The 20,050-nt window shown below is 41.0% G+C and overlaps 1 protein-coding gene across 3 annotated transcripts in view; it reads left to right on the plus strand.

Moving 5' to 3' along the window:
• The window catches only part of ARHGAP10 (Rho GTPase activating protein 10), a 251,386-nt gene that overhangs the window by 181,925 nt on the left and 49,411 nt on the right, over window positions 1-20,050 (plus strand). The window lies entirely within an intron of this gene.

Consider the following 20,050-nt stretch of genomic DNA (forward strand, 5'->3'; position numbering starts at 1 on the left):
TCTCTCTCTCTCTCTCTCTCTCTCTCTCTCTCTCAATGATTTTATCATCGTGGTGATGAGCTTGGTTCTGAGACATTTGCATTGAGCTTGTCTTCTGATGGAGTTCCATAAATCTGAAGCCTAATGGCTCTCCTGTGATCTCACTGGTTCAAGGAAGAAATATTTAATCCAGATGCAAATGAATATTAACTATGTAGCTGTGAACTGTTGAGGATTCCCCACCCCCCACCCCGGTCTTCATTCTTATTTTTGGATTTCTCACTCAAATTATATTTCTGTGACACTGGGGAAATATTTTTGTCAATCTGTGTCATACTCTCCTCAGAAAAACACATATAGCTCCCCCCTCTCCTCCCAATTGTGTTCACAATTTTTGGGTATTCACATGTATCCCTGAGTCTGGGGTTCCCGGGTTAAGCATCTCTGGCTTAAATTGAGTGATCTCTTAGGTGGCACATCTAATTACTTGTTTCTCGGTAAGCATGGAACATGCATGATTTTTCAAAATACAATAGACATTTTCAAGAACTTCTACACTTTTTTTTTCTCCTCATTCTGTCAGTTACAGATCAAGACCTTGCTAATAATTTTTCTGTGAAGATAGGGAATTTGAAAATGGTTAAAATGCTTGGTTGCTCATTTGTTCATTAAAAGGTTGTTTTTTTTTTGTTTTGTTTGTTTTTTAAATTGCGATTGCATTATATGCCAAGAGTATTATTAGGTGCTGGGATGTGAAGCTAAACATTGCAGTCTCTGATGGAAAGCAGGTCACAATCTGGGGGGTTGGGGGAGCTTGTAGCCTATAGTATAATGCCCGTCTAACAAACTCGATCATTTACTTATTTATTTTCTTCGTTTTAACCTGTTTTTCCCTGCTAGATCCTTGAGGGCAGAGATCTTTTTGTGTACTGGGAATGATACCTGGTGCCTATTTAGTGCTCAGTTACTATTTATTGGATGAATTAATGAACTCAATAAATTTGAGGGGTTCACAGGAGTGGGCAAGGGACAGCCGGAGGTATAGTCCCTCCAAGCAGAGCCTTGCAAGAGCGTTTCTTGGGTCCTTGCTGCGTTTGCTATTTGCTAGAGCGGTTCTGGCTGGTGTGTATATTGGTTCCCACTGAAAAACTTTGAAACCTGGTCAGAGATTTTCTTTACCAGTATGGTGAAAGCTAATTACTAACGGGGGTAAGAAGTTTCTGGGGCTTTTTTGTTTTGTTTTTGGTGGCTAATGGTGAATTTGTGCCTTCTTTTATGGTCCTGTCACACTGTCATTAAACCTCATTAGTGTACACTAAGCTCTCCAGACAACTTTATGGAACGGTGGCTACTATTCATTTTTCGAAAAAAGAAATAATTAGACTACAAGCTTTGAAACGATGTTGAGTAGCGCAACTATCATTAGATTAAATCCCAATTAGGTAACTTTTAACCAATTTCTTTGTGAAAACACTGGCTCTGGGTCTTGCTGTCGGATAAAAGGGTTTGCATTTAATGCTGCAGCTTCCTATTTTCTTCTCTTATTTGAAGCTGGGAAGCTAAGTACATGATTTTTCTGCCGGGAAGTAGATAGTGCTGCTTTCACCTTGTTAACAAATCTTAGAGGAATTTCCAAGTGGCATTGGCGAGCCAATTATAATAGTTACAGCAGGTGAAACTGGACCCATTCTCCAAGTTCAAGCTTTATAGAGCTAAGTAGAGAGAAGGCTTTTAGATTCCCTCTGCCATTCTGTGGCTGGGCTACATAATGCTGTGAACACACAACCGGTATTAACTGAAGCACTGAGCTCTCCTACTTAGAAGGGAGGAGGTGAGACGCTGAGTTTCAGATTCTTCACTGTGTCCATGGGTTGAGGTTTGGGAGCACCGGGAAAGAGGGAGCTGTTAGTTAATATTTCTCAGAACGTATTTCCCCATTACCTCTTCTTTTCTCTATAATTTCATCCTTGTCTGCTTTCACTCCCTCCTCTCAGCTTTTTGTCCCTGCTGGGCTGGGCTTCATCTGAGAGTCCAGGCTCCTCTGTGAGGAAGAATATTTCTACCGACGGGTGGTTATGCAGGAAAACTTCATGGACGTCTGTACCCATGGAAGCCACAGGTTTCCTTGACAACTGATTCACCTATACCACCCCACGATCTTCTGTTTGGCTTGAACATGGTGAGGGAGGGACAGAGTTCCTCTTAGTAAATGTGCGAGAATGAAAATGAGAGAGGAAATACGGATAGGAAAGGTGAAAAAGAATAGTCTTGTGAAGAAGGAAAAAAATTATACAAAAGAGAGGGGAGACAAGAAAGTAAAGGAGGAGGTCCAGGTAGTGTCTGTGAAGGAGAACAGAGGGAAAAGTAACGATAGAAGAAAGATGTTTGCTTTTCCTCTTTACTTATTTTCCTCCCTAGGCATGTGAAAAATGTTGACTCTGACTAGGAACGTCACTAAAGCCGAAGAAGAAACTTCCAGCATATAATTAAAGCAAGAAAGCTTTGGATTAATTTTGGAGTTAGAAAAAGACCGCTAGTTAATCTGCTTTGGAAATCACATTTTATCCTAGCCTCTTGGCTGTTTTCATAAAATCCATATGTACTTTATAGGAAACTTAATCCATATGTTTTGGCTTCATTTCCACATAATACGTTAAGATGTTATTTTAAAAGAAGTGTTTGTGGGCCAAAAATATTATCAAGGTCTTTCTTCCTTTGCAAACCAGAAAATTGTATTTCCCAGGTGGAAAAATGGTGCTAAAATTGCCAAGGATTTTCAAATTGGGGTTGTGCCTTAGAATTTGTGAGTTTTGCATAAGTTTTGTTCTCAAAGTATATGTGTTGTGGATAAATTCAGTACAGTGCCTGCTTTGAGTCAGACAAAGTGTGAAATTTGGGGGGCAGGAAGGCAGGGGGTCCAGCAGAGGAAGAGATACCAAATGGTAACTGCAAGAGATGGTGGAGAACAGAGGTTCTCAGAGAGACAGAGAAAGCTGCTAAGACTTTAGAGAAGAGCATGTCCATCCCATCTGTGGGGAGTCTGGAATGTGGCCTAATAGTGACATGAATAGGTTTTAGAATGGAGTTGGAGTAGGTGGAGATATTTTAAGAGAACACTTCAGGTCCTGGGGGATCATGCAATCAGAGAAACACTGAGAGCAGGTGTGTGTTCTACGAATGCGGCTCCTGCTGGAACCTGGCAGAGTGGCACGAGATGAGATTGGGAAGAGATGTGGGTCAGGCGTAGGGAGGTTGAGAGTGCCCCGTAGGACTTTTGGATTAAAGTTTATAGGTATCGGGGTGTCTTGTAATTTTCAAGTAAACTGCTTCAGGAAGCTAAATTTGGCAGCAGGGTTTGCTGTAGAAGGCAAAGGAATAAAAGGTGTGGTGGGAGGTCCCATGGCGTAGGTTTAGGGCCTGGTAGTGAGAATGGGGAGTTACAGGCTGGAGAGCATCCTTCTGTGAGGTACGCTAGGCAGAAACCCAGAGGAAGGTGTTACAAATAATGCTGAGGACTCAATCCTGAGAGAATATTGGTGCCATTAGTAATAGAAAGGGGAAAATGAGGCAGGAGGGAGATGAGTTCTGTTTATATGATGCTGAATTTTAGTTGTTGTTTGATGGCAGCAGGCAGTTTGATGCTCATTATGCTTTTGATCTATATAGGGTGTTTATCTCATATAACCCTAGGGTTTACATGTGTGTATGTGTGTGTATATGTATGTATGCACACTTAAGATATATATTTTAAATAGATACATACTAAAATATATAAAATCCCCATTGTGTGTGTGTGTGTGTGTGTGTGTGTGTGTATATATATATGATAGTACTCCTGTGTATTTACAAAGTTCTCATTACATATGTTGTCCTTTTATACATATGAAAAAACTGAAGGCGAGAAATCAGCTTGCTCATGAGCACACAGCTAACAAGTGCAACACCTAGCTTTAAACTGAACTGAGGGTCGTCCCATCCCAAAGGCTTTGCTTTCCATCACTAGGAGATGGTAAGAACAATATCCTTGAGAAACACCAAGATTTTACTATTAATGATTAAAAAAAAAAAAAAAAAGGAGCCAGAAGAAACTCTGGCAAGTTCCGTGTCAGGGATGTTGAGGGGCATTTTCGGTGATGCCAGATGCTGACACGAGATGGGAGGATATGAGCACTAGCAGATGGCATATGTTCTCTCCAAAATGTCTGTTGAGAGCAAGACCTGAAATCAATTTGAAAGGTCTTCCATGAGTGAGCGTTTGGGAATGGGCCATCATAAGTATAGATGTACTTTGTATTTTTCCCATGAGAGAAGAATCTACAGGAGGCAAAGTCAGAGGAGGCGTGATAGGGAAGAGAAGAACAGGGTAGGACCTGAGTTGTATACAGCTTGCTAGTCACTCTCATATTCTGGTGACCCTGTTAGCTCGTATCTGTAATGTGTCTCGTCCCTAATCCCTGAGAGCCCTTGAAGATTCTGAAGAACGTTTGAGAACCATCAAAGAAAACATTCATATCAGGGTCGTTTTAATATCTGTCTCAATGTTAATTCTTGGCAATTTATGCAAAGTAAGGCATATAATGTTCCTTTCGACCAAATCACTTCACATATCCATATAACTATATAATTATAATCCAGATGATATTTATCTTGCTAGGGATTTTAAATGGATTTTTGAAGTGATAGGCCAAGTGCGGTGCTCTGGGTTGCCCTTAGCGTTGTGTGGTCTTCAGTGTGCTCTGATGTTCATTGGTCGTCTGATGGTCAGTACTAGGTCATTGCCGTCTTTGTAGCATTGATTGTAGTTTCTGTGGAACGCAACGTGCCTATAGATGACCTTTTACTTTCATGACACTTTTCCTCCATGAGGATTCTGATAACCTCTGTCAAAATAAGCATTTTAGCCTTTGAAATGGGTTGTCTCGCAGTCTGTCTCATTTTTCCTGGTGTGAAAATGGAGGCCCTTGGTGATGCTCATCGTTTTTGGAAAGGCTGATGTCATTTCCTGCTCCCAGGTGTCTTCAGTAACTTGGACTTTTCCCTCTTTGTAACATGTGTTACCAAGTCCTGGAAGAGCCAGTGTCCTCGGGTCATAAAAGGGCTTAGAAAGAGGAGAGGTGAGAAGGGCTTATATGTTTCCCAACAGGTGCCTGATGTAATCACCAGAACATTAAATTGCAGGCACACATAGAAGACTATCCATGGTGCATTGCACTGTTCTTGTTAACCTTGGGACTGACTTTCTGACCTGCACCCACCTGTATTTGCCAAACGCTAGAGGGATGTGTCCCTGTCCCCAGGTTCAATGGTGGGATGGATTCCCTGTTCAGTCCCAACTTACAGCAGCCACATGTGGACTGTTTTTGACATGGGGGTGCCCACTCCTCCATTCCTCTTGCTGCAAAAACCAACACACATCCTTGCCCTCTTCTGTAGGTTGGCCTTTGTCATCCTTTAATAAAAAGGAGGCCCAAGTAAGTGGTATGAAACATTTTCCTTCTTCGAGTGTCAGGAACCTTCTCGTCTTAGAACGTGCTTGTCATTTCATGGGAAAAAGAAAGCGCTTTAAAAATAAACCCAGCCTAAAATGCTTCCTGATTCAGCTCTGCTGGCCCTGGGTTGCTAGGCAGCACCGGTTTTCATGTGATAGAAAAATAAATGTCTTAAACAGCAGCAACAACAATAAAACTCCAAAGTTTCTCAAAGCTTTATGCCTGCCTGAGTAGTGACTGTTCAGTGCAGAAGTCAAGACAAGAGTATTTGACACATTTTCAGAGGGCGTTTTTTTTTTTTTTTCCCCTTCCAATTTTCATAAAAGTTGGCCTCTTTGGCATAGTCATGAAAACTTGACTGTTACATGTTTTAGTTTTTTTTTTTTCTCCACAGGGCCTTGCATTTTCTGAAGTGTTTAAAAAAGACGCTTTAAAAGCACAGAAAACTTTCTGTCATCCTTTCTGAATCTTTTAGGGAAAGTTAGAAAATAATAATGACATTGTCTTCCCAATTCTCCTCTTTTCATTAGCCACGGCATAGGAATTCTCTGCTTTGCACTATAATATAGCTCTGTAAAGGGAAGATAGTATTTTCCCATGGGGCTAGAGTGGTTTGATAAGACGGAATTTGGGAGACAAGGGTCTTTCATTCTGCAGCATGTCAGCGTCTAGTATACAGACAAAGCACCGGGCCTGTCTTCAAGAAAATTGAAGAGCTGCAATATAGAAATAGATTTATTCTTTGTTGTCTAAGAAAGTATACTCAATACAAGTTAGGAGAACTTGCCAGGAGGTCAGTTTTGGGTTCAATAGAAAGAAAGACGTCATAATATTTTTAATAATGGGAATGTGTTCATGCTAGAGATGGGACTGAGGAGTTAGGGGTAAACTAGAGACCTCCGACGCTGAAATTCTCTGCCAAAGTCTCTGGGGATGCAGAGCTGTAAAGACAGAGCAAAGCTCAGTGCTTGGAGCTTGGCACTCAGTCAGGATTCGTAAAATTCAAAATGATGCGGAGGAATGTGGTCCTTTTGTCCATACATGTCAGTTCTGAGATGCGTTCTCTTCTAGGGTCCCACAGCTGGCAAATGGCAGTGCTGGGATTCCAATCCAGGACTGTCTGGCTCTGGGGTGGACCTGGTAAACCCAGGGCTGTTCTGCTGCCTCTTCCATTCTAAATAGCTTTAAGTACAAAGCTTTTGTGGGCCTTAGTCCATGGCTGGACTAATATTTTCATCCTCAGAAACAGCAGAACTGGAATATATGTAGATTGAACTCAGTCACCAAAATTAGAATATTTTGATGTCTCAAATATATTTTCAGAAATCTAAAATTACACCAGATAGTGTGAGAAAATAGAAGTATTACTTCAGTGTTATGTAAAGAAGTGATTTTTCTAAACTGTAAGCCAGAGTATTGAGAATCAACTACATGCCTTCAGCAGACATTTTGGAATTAAAAATGATAAAAGCTTATATTAATATATGTATATTGTTGAAGACTATACAACGATGATTTGCATCAGACTAGGATACTTTCAGAGAAAGTTGTTATTCTTTTTTCTTTCTTTTCTTGGAAAAGTGGGTGTCCTGCTACTCTGCCGAAGGGCAGGGCTGGGAGAAGGATGCTTTTCTAGACTCTGATCTCACAGCCTCTTCCCCCATTTACCCCTCTCCGGGTCCCCCTTCATCTGTCATTTTATACAAACATGTCCAAGCAGACAGCCCAGCCTCTCCGAGAACTCCCTGGGGAGATGGATGGACCCCTCCAGCGTATTTGTAGGACTTGATGCCACCCTCATCTAGATCTGCTCACTAGAGCCGGCTAAGTGACAAGAGTAGTTCCACTGCTAGCTGGGCTGAGTCAGGGCCTCTCCTCTGGAGATTTGGAATCCGGATGTGGAGAAACCCAGCTTTACTGTGAGATCATCCCCGGGCTCAGGGCTGAAGAAACACCATGGAGGGTGAGGCTCTGGAAGAGCAGAGGGGAGGGGAGGCCGTGTGCAGGGAAGGACATGGAAGATACTTAGAAGAGGGACGTGCAGGGGGAGAAATGGAGAGCTGCTGGTTGACAGAATGGCCTTGGGTTACTACTAATTCAGGGCAGTCTTGAGTTCTAGCTCTTTCTACTTCCTGCTGGTTCCTTTCAATAAATCCGTTGTTACTTAAGTCAATCTGATAAAGTTTTGGTTCCAACCAAATCATCTTTGGACTTTCTGGGGACTATAGCGTGCCCAGTACTCGCAATTTGGTAAGTTTCTGCATTGACTTTAACTCGGTTTAGCGTATATTTCAGTGTATCTCCTTGAGGATGGCTACTTCTTAGGCCTGTCCTGAAGAAAATGGATTAGCGTGTCTGGTCAGCATGGTTTTAGGTGAAACTGGTCCTTTGAAGCCACGCAAACCTGAACTTGTGGCCGTATTCCCATAATTTTATGACTAGAATTTCTTTAACTTTCTTCTTCACTTTGCTCTTCTCAGACTGAGGTTTGAACCACTTGTGGCATTTCTCTAAACTCGCACATACGTTCTTTTTTCTGGGTTATTGTTTTCCTAGCTCTAGGTTTCAGTCTGGTATACCCATTTCATCTCCCTTTGCATTCTCCCACATCTCCTGGCTGGGTGGTCCCTCTGGTTTGCCATTCAGGCAGTCAGTTAACATTCTGAAGTCCACTCCTGCCTCTGCATCCTTCTCCTCCATCTCAAGCAATAGTTTGGACGCTTTATTATATTAGGACCCACTTTGAAAATTTAATAAAAGCTTTGGGTCCTGTTCCCAGAAAATAGTACATTATATACAGAAGGTCCTCACCTAATATCGTCGATGAGTTCTGTGACTTTAAGCAAAACGACATAGAAGAAACTGATTTACCATAGGCTAATTGATATAAAGAAGAGTTAAGTTCTATGGCATCTCATCAACGTTATGATGAAAAGACACTGAACAAAATGGTATTATTCGAGGACCTGCTGTATACAGAAAGGAAATGTATATACAATTATAGGAATTTCTGAGACTGCCAGGTCAGGAACCTACATCCATGGGAGAAACCAAGAACTCCTGTATAATCCATGAGAAGTTAGGTCCAGAACATTTCTTCAGGCTCAGCTTTTCTAGTCTTTTGCTCTTATTTTCCATGCTTTGCACATCAGCCCTGTTAAAAAGTGTAGGTTTCGCTTTACTGAAGAGCATGGGAAGTGACAAGAAGGGGATCAGAACAGATTGGGTAGACTACAAGCCATGCAGCCTTATCTCACTGGATTAAGAGTGAAAAGCCCCACAAAAGCCCTCTGTGTTTTAACTTGTTGGCTCATTTCTCCTGGATGGTGACCCCCAACAGGCAGGAATCAGGTTTGTTAGCTTTAGTTCTGTTTTCACCCTTACGCTCTGTTGAGTGTTGTCTTTGGGTCCCCACATTTTCTCAGGGATCAAGGGAGGTACTGCTATGTCTGTCCTGCCTTCGCTCCTCTGTGTCGGGTCAAAACGCTCTCCTTACCTTGGCCTGGCAGTGTCTGGGTGACACCAGCCCTCCTCAGATCTGCTCCCTCCTCTATTGAGCTTTTGAATTTTTCTCTTAAAACCATTACAAAAAAAGTTTTAAAACCACCTGTAGCTGTCCGTCAGTATTTCTTAGGTGAGTATGCCATCCAGTTTTAACAGTGTATTTTCCCATGAGCTGTCTCAAGGTCATTATTTCTTATCATGCAGATATTTGTAGAATTATTGTTTCTCTTTTATTTTAATTTCTTAGTGGTCATACTAGAAATACCCCCTTATACATAGTGATATAGGGGAAGTGTTTGATTTTTACTTTCGTTTGTGTCACAAGTCTTCTCTTGACTAGGGAGCGATGAATTCTGTTGATCTTTATGTGGTGGTGTGTGTTTCATGTTACCATAGAGATACAGTAAGTCCTCACCTAGTGTCATCAGTACGGTCTGTGACTATAAGCAAAATAACATACAAAGATACATTTTACCTTAGGCTAAATGATATAAACAAGAATTGAGTCTCTGTGGCATCTCATCAATGTTATAAGGCAACGATGCTGAACAAAATGACGCTATTTAGGGATCTGTTGTACCAGTATTTATAATTTTAGGGTACAGTACAACCTAATCACCTAAAGCACTGCACTTTATCTGGAATCTACTTCTAAATAATTCAGGAATATGAACGAAGATGGGCCAAGGCTTGGTGATTGTAGGCAGATGATGTGTACATAGGAGTTCATTGTATTATTCATTTTGCTTTGTGTGTGTGTGTGTGTGTGTGTGTGTGTGTGTGTGTGTATGAAATTATTCATGATAAAGTTAAGTGATCTGCTATTTGGCACTGGCCTCCTATCTTTTATGCAATTCGTAATTCATTCAACAAACATTAAGCCGCTCCTCTGTGCCTCGTACTATATGGATAAGCACAAAAGGTTAAGAAATAAAAAAAACACCCAAAAACCAAAACCAAAAACAAAGAAAAAACAAACAGATCATGCTTTTTCAGAAGTCCAGTGTGTAGTGAGAAAGACACCAGTGCACCTAAGTTGGACACAGCAGCCACCTAAGCACCATGGCCTGAAGATTATGACCTATGAGAAGCCATTAGCTTTCTTTGTCTATAGCCAGGTTAAGACCAGTTCTACACTTTGAAGACATACATGTAGCAGACATCCCTTTGTGAATCAACTTAGTTGTTTCTTCAGAAGATACTTATCTGTTCCCCTCACAGCAGTGAGCTAGGCCTGCAGGGGGAATCATGGATGTAATTATAAATGAAAGATGCCCTTTCTTAGGGTTGCAGGTTTGGCACCAGGCTCCCTGAGTGCCTGGTGATGACACTGTCCAGCTTTAGTTCCTAGGAATCATGAATGAACAAGCCAACCCTGAGAGAGTACTTATTGGTTTACCTGCAGCTTATAGACTCATGCAAGAGACTGAAGCTTAGAAAGTTGAAATTAACTTACCCAAGGTCACACAGCTTGCTTTATTCATTTACAGCCTAACTTGTTCCAAAAAAAAAGGGTTTCAGGCCATTAAGCCACGCAGTTAGAAAGTTTCTTGTAGTCTTTTGTAGTGTCCCAAGAAAAACAAGACCATATATATATATATATATATATATATATATATATGTATGTATGTATTTTTTTTAAGCTTAAATGATGCATAGGGTTTCAGTCAATATTACTTCATGAGTAGTTCCAAGTTTAAATTGCACAAAAGTGCTTATGTATGTCTCTGTTGGAGTGCGTGGGAGTAAGAAAGGAAATCTCTGTATTCGATTTCGTAAAATCATGAGCTTTATATAGTTCCTTGAGCCACACATGCAGTGCCTGCTGGTGTGCACAAGCGAGTTCTTATTAATCATTGCTCAGCTGGCGTGTTGTTTGTCATCATTATTACTTATTCTTAATTACCGAAAGTACACAAGGGCTACGGACTAGAGATTGTGCCACACCGGATCTCTAATGTGGTTTTGAGGACATCTCATAATTCTTTGTAAATGAGAGTGATTCTGTATCCGTTCATGGAAGGAAACAGTGCAAGTCAGAAACACAAAAATTCTGGATCATTATTGCAAGTGTATTATTCCCAGTATCTCCTTCCTGTTCTCTTTAATTTGTTGCTGAATCAACTTTGCTTTTTTTTGGTATATTGAAAACGGGGTGTATTTATAGGCCCTGCCTTTTTCTAGGTAATTGTTTTTCTTTCCCTGCCTCAGCAGTTAGTAAAAGTGGAGACATTTCTTTCTCCAGGGAAGGCTTCAAACAGTGGATTTCTCTAGAATGTCATTTCTGTTTAGATGCAAGTGGGGGAAGTGACCACTAAGAAGATTAGTCATGATTTTCAAAGTGTAATGAAGGAATTAGGTCATTTATCCTTAATGTGCTAATAATAAGCTCAGAGGAAGCTGTACTTACTGATGGATTGCTGAGTTTCTTGGAGTGATAATTGTTTCTCCTGGATAATCATTTTTTTTCCCCATGATTCCTGCAGGACTGTTTCCTGCAATGCTCAGGAGCACGAACACATCCACAGTTGTTCCACAAAAAAAAAACAACACTTTTTTTTTTGGAAGTCTGTTGTGGCTTTATCCAAATTTTGTGTAACTTAAAACTTCTATATTTGACTTGATTATTCAGGTGAATCCAGACTATTAGAAATTGTTTTTGATTCTTCATTGTTTCTTATTCTTGGCAGCTTTCCTGTTCATTATTCTAGGTCAGTGATTCTTAACCAGTTTTTATGTCTTATACCCCTTTGAGAATTTGAAAGATAACAGTCTCACTTTCTGAAAAAATACAAATGCATATGTACCATTTGCATATGATGTTAGGGCATATGCTAATACTGCAGTCTACAAGAGACCTCAGGAACCTCTGCTTTGGTGAAATAAACTTAGGTGATAAAAAAGAACTGAATAAAAATATGTGGCTCATTTACATATGAGGGAGGGAGTGATGTTATCAAGTTACAGATTTCCACATGTGGCCGTATATTACTTTTTACTTGTGTATTTACCAGTATTATTTATTGCTCATTTGTTATCTAAAACAGATATCTCAAACACATGCTTTAAGATGGCAAAGACAGATCTCAAAATCTTACACTATAAATCCAAAATAGTTTAAGAAAAAAGCACAAAAACAGAAACAAAAGCTTGGTGTCAGTCAAAGGAGGAAAAGGCTAGAGATCAACCAACGATGTTTCTAAAACTTGGCAGGGCCATTTCTGTTGTACTCCTGACTTTGACCTTCCACAGACGCGATATGATACAGTACATGTGCAGTCTTCAAAAATCCCCTTTGGAGGGAGGTGGAAGTGATGGTTTGGGCAGCCTTGGGTAAAGGCTCAAAGCTTTCACAAAGGTAGACGTTCCTTCTGACCACCCTGGTCCCCTGAGAGATAAAGGAGCATAGCAAGGCTGTGACCTATCAGGGAGTCCCTGTCATAGCCACCCTTAGGGTCAGGGTTCGTCAGCAAGAAATAAAGTAAAAAAGCAAGCATCAGAACGGAAACTATTATAAGTTAGAAAAGCGCTTCTGCCAGAGAGGAAGAGGGGAGAAATGGACCCTTAGAGTAGAAAGGGTAGTGTCATGTCCCACTTCGATAGCTTCCAACTTGAGCACCTATAGAAGCCGCCCTCTCTTCCCTGGTCCAATGTCAGCCTGGAGAATGATAGGAAGTGGTTGATAACCGACTGCCTAGGACAGACTCCTGGAAGGGGCTGAAGGGCCAGGACCTCTGCTGAAATTGTGCGCAGCTCTGGCAGGGCAGGCGACACAGACACGGCATTTTGGCAAAAACACAGAGACGCTGTCAGAGGCCAGTCTGCATGCAGCTTTGGCTGCATCCTCGTTCTCACCACACCCATCGGTTTTCAGCTGAATCGTGTCCCCTCAAAATTCACATGTTGAAACCCTAGTGCCCACTGTGAATCTATATGAAGATGGAGCCTTTAAGAAGGTAATTAAGGTTAAATGAGGTCATAGGGATGGAGCCCTCATCCAATAGGACTACTGTCCTTAGAAGAAGAGAAAAAAGCCATCAAGGCTATACATGCACATGGGAAAAGGTCATGTGAGGACACAGTGAGGAGTCTGCTGTCTGCAAGTGAAGGAGGGAGGTCTCAGAGGAAGCAACGCCTGCCCGGCACCTTGATCTCGGGCTTTCAGCCTCCAGAACTGTGAGAAAATAGGTATCTGTTGTTTAAGCCCCCCAGTCTGTGGTATTCTGTTGTGGCAGCCCTTTCAGGCAAATACACCATTCTCCTTGGCTACAGAACACTGGGCAGGGAAAACTGTAGTGCACAGAAGAAAAGTGACATCCAAAACATGGGACAAGATTCAAGGAGATGCCACCCATAGTGCAGTGGTGTGAATAGAAAGTGTTGACAAAGCTGCCCATTTAAGACGTTAGTATAATTGAAATCAACCCAACATATCCAGTGTGTAGCCTATGGGAATGTATTGCAGCAGGAGGGGAAACGTGTAAACTGTAGATGAAGAATCTGTTTTGGAAGATAAACTGATCTGAAGAAGAGAAGAAATGCATGTACTCAAATTTATCTCTATCGAAGAACTGAATACACAGTAAAACGGGAGTTCAAAATGGAAGTGATGAGGGCCGGCCGAGTGGCGCGATGGTTAAGAACTGGCTTGGGATGTCAGAGGGCCCCGGTTCGGATCCCACATATGAGGACCAGTGACACTGCCCTCCACAGCTAAGATGCTGAACAACAGCTCAACCTGGAGCTGGGCTGCTGTGAGTCACCTGCGACGGTGTAGGCTGCAGCCCCTGCTGCAGTGGGTTGCCATGGACTACCGTATGTAGCCAGCAGCCAGCGTGAGCGGCCAGCTGCCACAGTGAGCGGCCGTCCAGAAGCCGGCGACTGATCTGCCTCACCCGGGAAGAGCGCAATGATGGTGCCAACTTGGGCCAGTGAAGCAACGTCCTCCACAACTAGACTGAAGAACAAAACGACAGCAACTTGTCTGTTCCCCTTACCCCAATTCCCCAATTAAAAAAAAAAAAAATTGAAGTGATGAAAGAGGACTTTTTTAAAAGGCACTTGCTGAGCTAAGAAAACAGACTGACACCTAAAACAACATTTCAAAACAAATCAACAAATTAAAAATGGAATGTGAATGGAATCAAAAGTTAAAAAACAAATCACAATTATTGATGGGAGTCAATCCTTGAAAGAGAAAGACGGATAAAGTCAGAAAGCAGTAGACATGAAAGGCAAAGATGACCTGTCGCAAGGCATTGTCACAGGAATACCAAACCAAATACATAGATGGAGCAAGTCATTTTAAAGATAAAACCGAAGAGAACTTTTTCCTGAATTAAGTGAGGCTTTAATCTGATCAAAGCGATCACTGAATTTCAGGAAATGTCAATTCTGAATTTTAAGTCATTCAGAATTATCCATGTAGAGACATACTGTGGTTCAGTTATTGGGTTTTTGAGGGAAAAGAAAAATTCTACTGGGAGGATACATCTGGTTACCTCATGTTTTCTTACAGCAACTCAGAAGACAATAAAACAATGTTTATAAGTGTTCAGTGTCTATTTTTGGCCACAAAGAAAAATTCCAAATTTCAAGAGGCAGAAATAATACAGATCACTTTTTCTGATCTGTAATATTCTTACTCTAGAAATTATCAACAGTAATAGTAGAAACCAAAAAAAGAAAAGTTCCTGGTCATCTGGAAATTTTAAAGCTTTCATGATCCATGGATCGAAATAGAAATGAAAATAATATATAAAGTACCTAGAAAAATATTATGAAAACAAGCATATCAAAAGTTAAAGAATAGGGCAAAAATAATGTTCTTTGGGAAATTTATAACCTTAAATAACTGTATAAGTAAGCCAGAAAGAATGAACTAAGTTAAGCTTTTACTACTTCTTCCCCCCAAGATTTGGAGAAAATAAGAAATATAAAAGGTGAAATTAACTAGGAAAGATGAAAAAAAAGGTGTTTTTTAAAAATACATCTTACATTTTTGGTGGATTGGGGAGCATTAAAATAAAACAGATTTTCTGGGCTAGGCTATTCAAGAAAAAAAAAGGGGTGGGAGAGAAGGCTCACACATAGACAGAAACAAATGCGGAAATAACCACAGATACACAATGCACAGAATTTTGCAAATCTAAATGAGATTAGGGATCTAATGGTAATGAAAAAAATGGAGAAAATTTAAAAAGAACTACCACCATCTATTCACATCCCCAAAACGCACCAGGCTCAGATATTTTCACAGGTGAATTCTTTTTAAACTTCGAAGAAACAGTTAAATCTCTTAGTATTTAAACTGGTCCACTGCAGAGTAAAGGAAAAGTTTAAATTCTTATTTATTTATTTATTTTTATTTTTTGTAAAGGTTTTATTGGAGAGTTGGGGGAGGGAACAGTGTTGGGGAATTGGGGAAGGGGAACAGACAAGTTATTGTCCTTTTGTTCTTCAGTCTAGTTGTGGAGGACGTCGCTTCATTGGCCCATGTTGGTATTGTGATCATTGCTCTCTTCCCGGGTGAGGCAGGTCAGTTGCTGGGCCCTGGACGGCAGCTCACACTGGCTGCCAGCCACTCACCGTAACTCTGGGCAGCCTACTGCAGCCTATGCCGTAGCCTATGCTGTCGCTGGCCACTCACGGCAGCCCGGCTTCAGGTCTAGCTGTTGTTCAGCATCTTAGCTGTAGAGGGCACAGCATCACTGGCCCATGTGGGATCCGAACCAGCAGCCCTGCTGTTCAGAGTTTGCGCTCCCAAGCCAACTCTTAACAACGAACCACACGGCCAGCCCTTAAATTCTTTTTGATGACGCCAGTAGGGACTAGTTCCAAAGCCTGTCAGATCAAGTTGTAGATCAATTTCACTTAAGCGTTTTATGTAGAGATCTTAAATAATACATCAGTAAATAACAGCAGTACTTTAACAGTACAATATTTCAACCTAAGTTGAGTTCATCACTGAAATATAAGGGTGACTCAGTATTAGGAAATACATTAATATAATATACCATATTATAAAGTCAAAGGAGAAAATCTTTCAGCAGATGCCTAAAAGCACTTGACAAAATTTATATAATTCCTAATAAAATACTTTAAAGCAGAAATTGTGGGTACTTCCTTAAAATGATTTAAAAAATATTTTTTAACCCTGAAGTTAGTATCCTGTTTGCTGAAATGCTTAAAATGTTGGAGTCATAACTCAGCTTACTATTACTATTGTCCTAGAATTACTAGACAAGAAAGAAGAGAAAAAATAAGGCTTATTGGGGGAGAGGGGAGGATGGCAGAAGAGGGAAAAGGGGGTCAAATATATGGTGATAGAAGGAGAACTGACTCTGATATATAGATGGGTTGTACAATTGTACACTTGAAACATATGTAATTTTACTAACCATTGTCCCCCCAATAAATTTAATTAAAAAAAAACGGTGATGTGAAAACTAGAAGGGGAAAATTTTACATTATTTCCAGATATGATTGTATACTATATACAGAGCCCAAGAGAACAGATTGAAGAAGGATTCATTGGGATGAAGAATTAAACTAATTACCAAAATTAATAACTTCCTCACCTACAGCCAGAGTCAGAAAACAGAGTGGGAGAATAGGCCCTATTATCGATGTTACCCGGGAAGATAAATAATGCGAGTAAGCCTAAGTCACCTGGGTGTAAGCCTAAATCAAGAGATGAAGAATACCTATTTGAAGAAAGCTGAGATACATACTTGTAAAAGAAGTCACCCTGAGAGGAGGAAATGAGTGGTCTTACGTACTGCTGGTAGGAGTGGGAGTTGGAGCAGCCTTTTTGAGCCAGTTCTGTGTCCAGCAAAGCTTAAAATGCACTTGGGCTTTGAAGGCAGTCTGTCTCCTACAAGATATTCTATCAAAATTTTGCAAAAATAGAAAGCATGTTCACTGCCATGTGTACCTTTTTTTTCTTTTCTTAATTTATTGGGGTGATATTGGTTAATAAAATTGTATAGGGTCCAAGGATACAATTCTGTAATACATCCTCTGTATGTTGCATTGTGTGTTCACCACCCAGAGTCAGTTCTCACGTTACTTAAAAAACCGCATGCTACTTACTGATCCAACTTCCCTTTCACACGCTCATGTATTACATTTCGGCCACCTTGGCCTTCTTGGTATTCCTTGAACATGTGAGGCATATTTCTACCCCAGGGTCTTTGCACTTATTAATTTCCATTGTCTAGAACGTTGAATGGCCCCTAATAGATATTCAGTTAATATTTGAATGGATAATGAAAGATCAGGGTATGGAACTCTTATGTCTGTTAATTCCTTTGTGTGTTAAAATATATAAATAGAAATTATACATATATGCAGGCATATGCATAGGTAACTTTTAAAATTTTCTTAGAAGCAGCCAGAGAAACTATTGATAATGTTTAATGTGGTGGGGAGGAAGGGACTCACTCTTTTTCCAATGTTCTATGTGTGTCAGTGTCATTATCAAGCGTTATCGGGATGGGGAGAGTATGGCTCATTTGTAGTCTTCTTTGACTTAAAAAAAAAAAAAGCCACCTACCACATACTTAAATTTACATTACAGAATAAACAGATGATCCAGTTTCGTATTTCAGAGTATAAAAATATCTGTCAATTGGACTAATCTGTTGGATAAAACTGGAAATCACTGGAGAGATCAGGTTTCAGTTTGAAGAAACTTTTAACATTGAGTCTGACTTTTCTTGACTTAGAGCTCCTTAGATTCTTCCATGTCCCACTTTTCTGATAAATGAAGCCCTTGTGTGGTCATCTTGTCCTCAGATGACAAAAACTTGAAGCAGCAGTGAGAGAAGTATTGGTTTATATGATCCGTTTAGCAAATTGTATTTATTGTGAAGTGCTTATATCTTGAAGTTTCTTTGTGAATGGTTATTTTGCTCGCATCCAAACTATTATCTGTAAAATTAATGTGTCTCCTTTGTGGCAGATTAAAGATGGCCATAAATACTTTCACACTCTTCCCACAGAGATATGGGAATCTGTGTCTTCTTCCCTTAAACGGTGCTGGACCCTGAGATAGCTTTTGGTCATTAGGCTATGGCGGAAGTGACTCCTAACTATAGCATGAAGAGACTGATAGCTTCCACTTCCTTTCTCTTGAGACACTCCTTCTGGAGGACGTCAGCTGCTGTGGAATAATCCCACCCACCCTGAAACTCCCAAGCTGTAAGGAAGGCCAAGCTGGCCATGTCTGTGTAGGAGAGAGGAAGAGAGAGATGCTCAGCCGTTCTTCGCTGTCCCTAGACATCAGATGTATGCAAAAAGAGCTTGGTCATCCCAGACTTGAGCAAACGAAACTGAGCAACCCAACTCACAACCCAAACTGCGGCTTCAGACATGGTGGCTCCAGTCCCAGCCACCTCCAACCGTTTGACTGACCCCAGCTGCGATTGCTTATTCCTTCTGTACCGTGCCCAAATTCCTGAGCCAGAAAATTACGAGTGTAATAAAATCGTGGTTGCTTGATACCACTAAGCTTTGGAGAGGTCTGTTCCACGGCAATGAACAGAAGGAATGTCCCACTATTTCACTGAAAATGAATTTTGGTTTAGTGAATTCTCGTTTTCTATTGACTTCTAGAGGAGTGCTCTTTTAGGTGGAAAAGGGAACATTTTTAAAGCTTATGTATTTAGAACAACAACACGTTATCTGCATCTTTCCATACAATAAAATGTCTAAAATGTAAATACAGTGCGGGATACACAAGTGATTAATTATCTTCGCATGTCCTTCTCCCCGCACGGGTAGCAGTTTTAGAGCTCTAGCCACCTGGATAAGGTTTCCACCTACGCTTCCCTCCTCTCTCCTCCTCCCCAACCCACAGACTTTACTTATCAATGGGACTCTGTCCTTTCTCAGGACGGACTCAGTACTACTATAGTACCTCTATAGATTTTTGTTTGTATACATATTTTTGCATAATAAGATACAGGAAAATGAGGTTAAAACACCTATAGGTGCTATGGCTCTTAGTAAACCTCAAGGAGGCTGTAATCACCATGCTCTTTGACACACATCTCTGGGGAAGGATGATAATAAGGTTAGTATTTCCGGGGCCAGATAAGGATGACTTTATAATGAATGTATTTATGAAATGCTAGCAGTTTACAGAGCCTTTTCATGTGCTGGCTAATATCTGGGACGTTCTTCTTTTGGAAAGAGAAAACCATAATAAAAGGAAGAGTAAGATGAAATTTCTCCCTGGGTAGCCAGGGCCACCTCCTTGGCGTGGGAACTGTACGCCACTGGTGTAATGAGACCCCACAGAACTCCGAGTGTGGCTGACATGAAGCGGGGGAAGAAGACAGCTCGGGTCTCAGCATGGTGCAATGTGTGTTTATCAGGGGGTGGATAAAGGCTGCCCTGTCCTGCAGACAAGGGGGACATGTCAGCTTGGCGGACTTGCTTCTGTGTTGGCATGAGTGAGTCGAGTCATTGGCTCACATAGCGAGGTGAGTGAGTCTGTCTTTTGGGGTTGAGCGTATGTTTTCTCACTCACAGATTGATGGGCCAACCCATTCAAGCCCTGCAGTCAATGTTTGAACCTCTTACAGAATGCCCCTAGTCTACCTTGTAAATCTCTGGAGACATGGAACTCATTAGCCCCCACATTAACTTACCCAAGAACTGTGTAACTTCACCAGTTCAGAAAGTTTGTTTCCCCCTCATTCAGCTGAACCACCCCTTATATTCTTAACCCATTAGCCCTGGTTTTAACCTCTTGGCCCCATACCAGGGGAATCCCTCTTCCATGTGATAATGTATTTAGAATCTGAGAATTGGTAGTGTGACCTGTTAGATTTCTTTTCAGGTCCTTCAGTTGTATGACTTTGCTTTGAATTTCCCACCTTCCTGGTTATACTCCGTGATGTGATTTATAATAAGAAATACATAGTCGGTCTTTGTCCACGGTTCCTGGTTCACAGCTCCCAAAACCCTTGTAATTTCCCAAGTGATAAGAGCAGTGGGAGCATCTTCGTTATATTTTGTCTCTTGTCCTCGGTGCCTGAAAACACTTCAGATCCATAAAGGTGAGATGG

Source organism: Hipposideros armiger, unplaced genomic scaffold, assembly GCF_001890085.2.
Source record: "Hipposideros armiger isolate ML-2016 unplaced genomic scaffold, ASM189008v1 scaffold_346, whole genome shotgun sequence".
NCBI lineage: Eukaryota > Metazoa > Chordata > Mammalia > Chiroptera > Hipposideridae > Hipposideros > Hipposideros armiger.